This window comes from Azolla caroliniana, unplaced genomic scaffold (genome assembly GCF_043228905.1).
Source record: "Azolla caroliniana isolate FFs.n. ecotype wild unplaced genomic scaffold, voAzoCaro1.0.p SCAF_3, whole genome shotgun sequence".
Classification (NCBI taxonomy): Eukaryota; Viridiplantae; Streptophyta; class Polypodiopsida; order Salviniales; family Salviniaceae; genus Azolla; species Azolla caroliniana.
In genome coordinates, this window is record NW_028230438.1 from 17,565,877 (window position 1) to 17,576,125 (window position 10,249).

Consider the following 10,249-nt stretch of genomic DNA (forward strand, 5'->3'; position numbering starts at 1 on the left):
CGGATGTAAAAATAACATTCCTACATGGTGAGTTGGAAGAGGACATTTATATGCAGCAACCTGAGGGTTTTGTGGTTGACGGGAATGAGAATCTAGTATGTAGACTGAGGAAGAGCTTCTATGGTTTGAAGCAAGCTCCATGGCAATGGTATAAGAAGCACAAGCCAATCATTGTGTATTTGTCAAGAGGTATAATGAAGGCAATTTCTTGATTCTCTTACTTTATGTAGATGGCATGTTGGTTGGCAGACAGGATGCTAAGAAGATTGTGAGCTTGAAGAAATCTCTAAGCAAATCCTTTGCTATGAAGGATTTGGGTCCGTCAAGACAAATTTTGGGAATGCACATAGTCGGGGACATGATTAAAAATATGTTATGGTTGTCACAAGAGAAATATGTGACAAAAGTATTGCAAAGATTTAATATGTATAAATCAAAACCTGTTGGATTTGCACTGTCGGTAAATTGTAAGCTAAATTCTAGTAAATGTCCGAAAAGTGAGAAGGATAAGGCTGAGATGAGACGGGTGTCGTATATCTCAACTATTGGGAGCCTAATGTATGTTATGGTTTGTACTAGGTTGGACATTGCATTTGTTGTTGAAACAGTCAGCTGTTACATGAGTAATCTTGGAAAGGAGCATTGGGTAGCATGAAATGGATACTCAACTACTTGAAAGACACTTCGAGTGTATGCCTTAGGTACCTATGCTCGAAGGTTTCACAGATTCTGATATGTCGTGTGATAGATTCCAGTCGATCCACATCAAGATATGTGATGACTTATGCAAGGGGAGTTGTGTCATGGCAATCGAGATTGCAAAAGGACGTGGTTTTGTCGACCATAGAGGCTGAGTATATGGTTGTGGTGGAGGCCAACATGGAATTGATTTGGACGAAGGATTTTCTAAGTGAACTAGGAATGAAGCAAGAAAATTTCTTACTTCATTGTGATAATTAGAGAGTCATCCATCTTGCCAAGAATGTTATCTATCACTCTCGTACCAAGCACATATAGAGAAGGTATCATTGGTTATGAAAGAGAGTGGATGAAAATGAGTTTGCTCTAGTGAAGATACATACTTATGAAAATGGATCAGATATGCTTACAAAGATTTTATCTATGGAAAAACTCATTGCTTGCCTACTGAAGACAGGTTTGGTCGACTCTCCCATCAGGAGAGAATGGGGATTCTGTTATTTGTGTGTCCCTCCTGACGAGAGAAGATGGTTGAAAGGTCATAAGTCAGCCAGAAAACTTATTGAGGACCAGAGGACCGAAATCGGCTCTGGTCCTCAATCAGCCAAGAGGCCGAATGAGGGCCAAAGTGTGAGTGAGATAGAGAACGTGAGAGACAGAGACAAAGAACGAGAGAGATAAGAGAACAAATAGAAGAGAACATTGTAGAGTTAGGAGACTCTGCAGAGACTCTCGTGCTTCTGTTTGTGTTGTTAAGAAGTGTACATTTGAAGGTTGGATTGTGGTCCCTCTCTTCTCCAAGAATCAGGTTCTCCCATTCTAGCTTTCTTTACTTTGTTCTTTGTTGTTCTGTCCCCTAAGTGTGACGTAGACTGTTGTCTAAAGGTTGTGGCCTTTGAGAGTTTTTTGGGGTATCTTCCGAGTAAACTAGGGAGTCTTCAATAGATTGTACAGTTAAGTTAGATCATAATGAAGTTTTGGTGCCAAGAGGGCTCCCGTGGTTTTTGTTGTTTTAGGGTTTTCCACGTAAATCTTGGGTCTTTGTTTTTTAATCATTTGTTTGTTGTTTCGGATCTTAATCCCATCAAAAGCCTAGGCTCTGTTCATCAAAATGTTGATCCTTGGCAATGAGCTCTCTTCCTCGTATAGCTTTCGAGAGACCTCTAACAAAAAATAGAAACTTCACTTTGTCACCAAAGTTGGCGTCCAACAGAAAGGTGACGTGGAAAGTTAAGTGATGTGGTAGTGTGAGGCTCAAGTGACATGTCTCCAACAACAATAAAAGGTGACAGCAATGACAACGTTAGATGACAACCCCAACTACATCAGCGGTGGCAGTGGAGGTTGAGATGGCATGGTGCAACAACATGAAAGGAAGTAATGACAACAATGTTAGAGGTGGCGAAAATAACAACCAGACTCAAAGGTTGCCTTGGATCGAAGGCCAGAGTGGAAGGTAGCCTTCGATTTGAAGGCTCAAGATTTTGAATAATTATAAATTTAACCTCCCCCATTTGGGGGGGAAATATTGAAGAATTTTGTTTTTGTCCTTTCTATTGGACGCCAACTTTGGTGAACGTAATGTGTTCAATTCCTGTTGTCTAGAAATTCCTCATACGCTCGTAACTTTTCACCGGGTCATTGGAATTATGTTTAGAAAATTCCGACATGATCCCCAAATTTAATTCTTCGAGTTAGTGCATTGATTTTTTTTATGTGGAAATCTAGAGATTCATCTTTTCTCGATTTAGCTCCCAATCGTGTTACTTCGTGACCCGTACTCAAATTTTTGAGCTGAAAATTCTTTCACATTCCTTGTTCAATTGCTAATAACATTAGGCAAAATACATCAAAGGCTCAAGAAACTTATTTAGATACAACAAGTTAAGACTTGGTTCAATGGAGTGGCTTGATAACAAATAGATAAGAAAAATAGAAATATTATAGGAATAATTAGAGCTCCAAGAAGAGATCCTCGGGTTTCGGTTCATCGGACCTGTGAACGGCAACTTCATTGCCTTTTGTCATTGGTGGTCATGAATGTCCCCTTGATTCGCAATGTCAAGCTCCCATAGAAATTCGACAATGCTTCTACCTTGTACAAAATCCCCCAACAATGACCTTTGTTGTCCCCTTTATAGGCATCTAGAACTCTTCATGCAAATAAAAATATATTTATTCTTTTAGCATGCACCTTTACTTATCTTTCTTGGGCGCCTTGTGTAAGCAAAATGTCAATCACAATGTCTAGCCATTAACACTCTCTTCAATTGACCCATTTGAAGTCCACATAATGCTCTCGTTGTCCAAACAAGGCTTGAACCCTTGACCTTCTATGATTCGAGCTATGTCTTTTCATAATTTTGGATTACTTATGTCACATTCCAATTTCCTCTTATCATACTTATATTTTTGTTACCCTTCAACCTTTCATCTAACTTAAGTTTGATGTATTTCTTCTTGTGAGCTTCCCACATCACATACATCATTCTTTACCTTTGCCTCTCTATTGCCACTAGCAGGGTTCAAAGTCAAAGCTTCGACCTTGTTCCAATTATTTCTTCAACTAGAACCTAACCTATTATAAAATTTGGCTTTTAGGTGTTCTTCCCTTCACACACACCATATCACAACAATGTCTCAAGATGCCCTTCTATATAGCTCAACACCTAAGGTTCCCAGGCTACCATACATTTTCCCATGTGTCATAGGTCCTTATAGGTTAGCCTTGGTTCTTAGGGTTAGCCTTGGTTCTTAGGATAACTAGTTTCCCGACTACCTTACCCATAACCCATTAAAATTAGGTTTCAAGTAGGTCGTAAGTAATGCCCATGACAAATGTGCACATCAATTACCAAGACTACATTTTACATTTGGGAAAATTTCCACCATTGATCACATTTAGGATTGCTTTATCCTCATTTTCAACCTCCACTCAAACCTTACATAATCTCACTTTGGTTAGTTAGAGTTGTTGAACCATATGCCTTTCTTTGACTTCAGTGCATGTGTTTTGAATCATCTCATTATAGAAATGTTTCAATCAAAGAGTTTGATTGCACATTATGTTTGGCTTTCTCTTAAATTGTCCATGTTAAAAAGAACATGTGCTCATTGGTCTTCCTCATCACTTCGTGGGGCCATCACCTCCATACATGGTCAAGAAAACCACAAATATATATTCTCCTCATCAATCCTAAAGAATATATCCTTATTAGCAATAGAGAACGAGTGTTGAAAAATGCCTTTATCAAACAAATGTTGTTTTGTATTATAAGTATGTGTGCTCAAATTGGACCAAATTCCCTACTATGCATATGAAAATAGGCTTGAATTGAGGACATATCTTGCATATCTCCCTTTCAATTGTGCATAATGACATAATTAGTTAATATGATAGTAATCGCTCCCACATAATCTAATATGAGAATTTCTTTTGTTAGGCGATATGGAAAATTTAATGTGCATGTTCTCGTAATTGTTTTGTTAAGATGCATGATCTCAATCTAAAATAAGAAGATTTTTCATACAAAGAACATGACATTTTAAACATATGTTATCTTGTGTCTATATATATACATGATGAAACCTTAAGGATCAAATGTACAGCACACAAAGTCTCCATCATCATCTTTGTATATCTCCATTTTAAGAATTTTAATAAAATCAGTTCTAAAATCTTTAAACCATGCATTTCTTAAACTAGTTGGTGGAGATGCCCAAAGTCGGTTATCTACATATTGTGCTACAACGCATAATATCTTCTTATGTTTCACTTTCATAGTTGTGCACTTATAAGTTATAATGCATGTAATATCTCTAACAACTAACAAGCTTACCAAGTAATGTACTTCATGGTATGTCTAAAAACTGGAGAATTATGCAATTACCCTAAATCTCTTCACATTCTCTATATAACCATTAGAGTTATTGTTGTTGTAATTTTTCATGATTATCATTAATATATGAGGAGAGCTCCATTTTTATTAATCGCAAGAAATATTTACAAATCTCTCTCGCGTAATGTAGATACAAATGCATCTGGCAAATCTATAGGAAATAATTATTATAATAGGATGTGATAAGTTGAAATCTTAAACATGGAAAATCAATTGAAGTTTGTCACAAACAATATCGAGGAAGAAATGGAGATGTGCCGAAACAAGGTTTATACCTTTGTACTATTTTTTGTGCTTGCCACTTGGCCCTAAAACCTTTTAACTTTATCCAAATTTAAGGGTATATACACGTTCAACACATTGGCAGAATATCTCAAAGCATACATCCACACAACCACATCAGCTACGTAAACACAATACATCCTTATCAAATAATCTAGCCAGGAACACAAACGCACAACAAATAACCTAATTGAAGTATCTCATTAAATGGTCTATTAATTGAGGTAAAGTTGAGACCCAACATACAAGGTACAACGTCCACATACATGAAAACCTTGGCCTTGAAATTAGTCGGACCAAAATGTATGTAGGGATTTAGCTCCGTGGCAGCAAGGATGTTTAACTTCCCCTTCAAATGCATGTTATGAAGGTGATAATCTAGATTAATATTTTCCATTGTGTCTTTTGGGTTCTCAATCTAACTTTGGGGTGCATTGTAGAAGGGTGAATGTGTATAGAATGCCCCCATAATTTATTGTAATGTGTGGGCACGAGTAGGGGGCATGGTATATGTTAGAGGTTGGGAGGTGAAAAAGTATGATATTCCCTTGTTTGTAAAGTGGGCATGTCAATCAACATAAGATGTCACTTTTCGTCATGATGGTTGTATATGGAAATGCTCAAATACTTCTCTCCCTTTCCCTAGACAATTTATATTTTGTAATACGCAATTTAAAATGTTGGGCATTTGTTACGACATCAAGTCTTATCATCGGCTTCTAAGTTACAAATGTAATCTACATATGGGCATGGTTACCATCATATGTAACTAAGCATATTAACCACCATTGACCATAGCTTTCATAAAACATCCCATGACTGTGGCTTCTATAAGAAACACCTATATGTATACATGTCTCCTTCTAATGGTGCCAAAACTCAACGATATCAGTACTCTTGGTGGTTTATTTCCAAGGATGAATCAAACATCCTCACACAATAGAATTTAGCAAATTCTCTTTATTGGAGTAATGTTGCCTTGAGACAAATGCCATATCTATAAGAAGAGAGTTTTGATTTGAGAGTCACTATCCAACAATAGGTGGACTAAGTTTCTAGATTTTGTGGGCATTTATGAGATGCACGCCAACATGGCTTGTGTAGAATACATGCCCAAAGTGTGTAGATATATTTGGCCAAATCCATTGTCCTACATTGACACCTTTGTATTGCTTACATGTTGAATGTTCTTAAAATTCTGTAACTTGTTTAATAGCACATTATATTAAGATACCACTAACCATTTTATTAGGTATCTACTAATACCAATTAACCATGTTTGAAGGATTCCGAGAAACTCCAACCCTACGCTATTGTGGGGTCATTATCAAAACTCATAACTATAAATTTAGTTATGTTGTTTGCAACTTTTGAGCATGCGCATGTACACTTGCCGACATACATATTTCTCATAATGATCTTATAATATTCCAATATTCACATTTCATAAGGAGAAAGAATGAGGACAGATTTTGCACTGATTATGATTTGCTTTACATTCCTCGCAAACATCACTAGTTCCTTTCTTTGCTCAAGAATCAATATTCGACCAATAAGATCGAGGGGTAGAAAAAGTTAATGATGATCCATACACAAGTCAAGAAAGAGAAGGTTGCAATAATACTATAATAGCAACAAGAATAGGAATCAAATGTCATATCAAAATTTTATAAAGATTATATTTGTTCAATTTGCATTCCCACATAATAAGGAATATGACTTCCACAACCTTGCTAGACTAGTAATAATTTAATTTGTTTGCACGTGCACATTATTGTGAAACACTCAAGTTTAATATCTATGTGTCTTGCTTGGTTAGCACGATTCCACATATCTTTTTGACTTAGAAAGATGAATAGTGTGGATCTTGGAAAAGAGAAATCGTTGGTAGCTTGATTGATACTAACAGAATAAAGCGAATTGGCCACAAATCAATCTATATATCAGTAACCTGTGGTCAAATAGAATTACTGAACAAACCTGATTGATACTAATATGTGGAGTGTGACTATTCGTTATAAAGTGGTTATTCTCTAAATATAATAGGAAGGGTGCGCACATATGTATATTTAGAAACATACGCATCCTCACCAAAATATATGTTCACCAATATGACGAAGAACTACACCCTGTCCAATGAAAACAAGGTGCAATAATATATGCTAATTAGAGTGGGTACTTCTAGAAGAACCAAAAGAGAATCGAGGTTGCTAGCTCTAGCATAGTGGTGTCTCAGAAGTTGAACCTGATCACTTTAGTACTTGTCAATTAGAGATAGATTTGAAAAAGGGTTTTTGTTGGTGTGGGGCATGGGAAGTGGAAATAGTTTGGAGAAAGTGCTTAGAACATGCTTCTAATATGTGGGTGTCGCTTTGGCTGCACTAATAAAATACCAGGGCTACTTAGGCCATGCAATGCTCACGATATGATGGGGGAGGTAGGCAGGCACAATGTGGACAATGGAGTCTTGCTGTCGAACCCATTAGGCCTTGTGAATAAAATACCTCAACACTCGCAATCCGATGGGGGGAGGCAGCCACAACGTGGACAATAGGGCCCCGTCGTGGTTTCTTGTGTTCTTTCTTCTTCACTGTCATCTTCTTTTTCCTGAAGAGTAATTATGCCGATTGCGTGCCATCATCATGTACAAACTGGTGAAGATGGGAAACAACGATGATTTCTCGCCGAATGACAATGAAGGGTGAATCCCAATAGAGAGAGAGAGAGAGAGAGAGAGAGAGATGGGGATCCAACGGTGGAGATTGGAGGAGGAGGTGTGGCCATGGAAATGGTATCACAGTTTTTTTTTTGTTTTAATTGGTAAAAGAAAGGAAGAAAGAAAAGGGAAGAAAATAAATAAAAATTCGGGAAAATTGGTTTTTGGTTTTGGTTCTCTGTTTTTAAAGACGGCGGTTTTCTGGAGAATAAGAAAAACCATTGTTTTCTCAGTAGCAGCATCAGCATCAGCACTCAGCAGTAGAAGAAGCAGAAACAGAAGAAGAAACAGAAGAAGAAGAAGAAGAAGAAGAAGAAGAAGAAGAAGAAGAATACCCTGTTCTACCTCAGATCAGATCTCTCTACAGGTAATCTGTCTGTCTGTCTGTCTGTCTGTCTGTTTCTCTCTCCCCACCCTATTACTACTGTCTGTATATTTCATCTTAATAGTTGTATTTGGGGTTCGCACGTGAACTCTGCGTTTCTTCCGATGTCATAGCTTTTCTTTTTTGGCTATTTCTCTATATTATGTTTTTCATTTTGTTATTCTGTTTAAGCGGATAAAGATCCGGGTTTCCCCTCGTTTTTGTCTGTTTTGAGAGAGAGAGAGAGAGCGAGAGATTACGCGATCTGTCATGTGCCTCGTGCTTCTGTGTTTTTGTGTGAGATTATTAGGTTTTTGTGTTTTATGTAGATGTTAGGAATCGATGCCTCTTTTAAGATACTGATTATTAGGTTTTTGTGTGAGATTACTAGGTTTTTGTTTGATGAGCCGGAGTTAGGTTTTCTGATGTTTTTTGTTTTGATGAGGAGTGAGATTGAGGGTTTTGTGATGTGTATGGTCTGTGCGATTAAAGTTAATAATGTCTTTGTGACGATGAGGTTGCTCTATCTATTTTTAAGAGAGATACACACATTAAGTTTGGCGATGTTCCTGTGGTAAGAGGGAGATTGTGTTTTACAGTGTATGCATCTCTATATGTGGAGACTGTGTGTGTGTGTGTGTGCGCGCGCATGAGCTGTTTCATATAAACAGTGCTGCTTTTTAGTTTCATACTAGAGTTTCTCTCTTCAATGTTATACCTTTTTGTTTGTATTGATCTTGATCCTTTCTTCCTCTCAAGAGGCACTTTGTATGTAGCAAATGCTTGGATGTTTAGATAGCTTTGCCACACAAGGATGACTTTTTATTTACATTCAATTTGGAATTTTAGTAGGGTTTTTTTTTTTTCTTTCGGAAATGTGGTATGTTATTCACTCGAGAACGGATGTCTTTGGTAAACCAGGTATGGCAAGCAATGGAGTCGTGACTGTCTATGGGAATGGTGTAATCTCGGATCCTAAGAAATCATCCTATGCGGTGAAAGTGGGACTAGCTCAGATGTTGAGAGGTGGTGTGATAATGGATGTCGTGAATGTCGAGCAAGCACGCATCGCAGAAGAGGCGGGAGCCACTGCTGTGATGGCCCTTGAACGTGTCCCCGCCGACATTAGAGCTGAAGGTGGTGTTGCTCGTATGAGTGACCCTGGCTTAATCAAAGAAATCAAGAATGCTGTTACTATCCCCGTGATGGCAAAGGCGAGAATCGGTCATTTTGTTGAGGCCCAAGTTCTGGAAGCCATCGGTGTTGATTATATAGATGAGAGTGAGGTTTTGACTCCCGCGGACGATGTGAACCACATCAATAAGCACAATTTCCGGATTCCATTCGTGTGTGGGTGTAGGAACTTAGGGGAGGCTCTGAGAAGGATTGCCGAGGGTGCAGCAATGATACGAACAAAAGGCGAGGCGGGAACGGGTAATGTAGTGGAAGCTGTGAGGCATGTGAGATCTGTTCTCGGTGAGATTAGGAAGCTTCAGAGCCTAGACGATGATGAAGTTTTCACCTTTGCTAAGGAAATTGCTGCTCCCTATGAACTTGTAAGGCAAACTAAGCAATTGGGACGTCTTCCAGTTGTGAATTTCGCTGCAGGTGGTGTCGCCACCCCTGCTGATGCAGCTTTGATGATGCAACTTGGCTGTGATGGTGTCTTTGTTGGATCAGGTATATTTAAGAGTGGAAACCCTATCCAACGTGCGAGAGCGATTGTTTCAGCCGTGACCCATTTCAATGATCCTAGTGTTATTGCGGATGTTAGTTGCGGATTGGGTGAAGCGATGGTTGGCATCAACCTTAATGATAAAAAGGCTGAACGATTCGCCGCCAGGTCTGAGTAATGAGTAAAAAGCTTGATAATTCTACTTCTCGTGGATGGGCTCTTAGAATGTACTGGTTAGGAACATCTTTTTTTCCAAGTACTCGTCTGGGGTTTTGCAAAAAGGAAAAATGAGGTGCTTGGTGCTGTTTGGTCTTAGTTGTTTTCTTGGTTCATGAGGGAAAGCCGCTTGTACTGCATATATGTTATTGTCACCCCTCTATTTTTGCATTGCTTTATTTACTCCATTGCTACAAGACTGTACTCTCTGTGTTTTTTAAACTTTTGTCTAATTTTGGGGAGTAAAAAATGTGTTTCTGGGAATTTGCACTACCATTGGTTTGTGCTGGATAGATAGATAAGTAATGGGAGAGGATCTGATAACAATGGATTAATGCTTCATAGATAAGTATTGGGAAGTAAAATATCTGTTTCTGGGTATTTGCACTACTGGTTCC

The 10,249-nt window shown here is 38.2% G+C and overlaps 1 pseudogene across 1 annotated transcript; it reads left to right on the forward strand.

The window, feature by feature from the left end:
• Nucleotides 1-7,827: 7,827 nt before the first annotated feature.
• LOC147866362 (putative pyridoxal 5'-phosphate synthase subunit PDX1 pseudogene) lies at nucleotides 7,828-10,048 on the forward strand (annotated as a pseudogene). The gene is made up of 2 exons (XR_015529483.1): nucleotides 7,828-7,963; nucleotides 8,882-10,048. The product of XR_015529483.1 is annotated as a putative pyridoxal 5'-phosphate synthase subunit PDX1 pseudogene (transcript).
• Nucleotides 10,049-10,249: the final 201 nt, after the last annotated feature.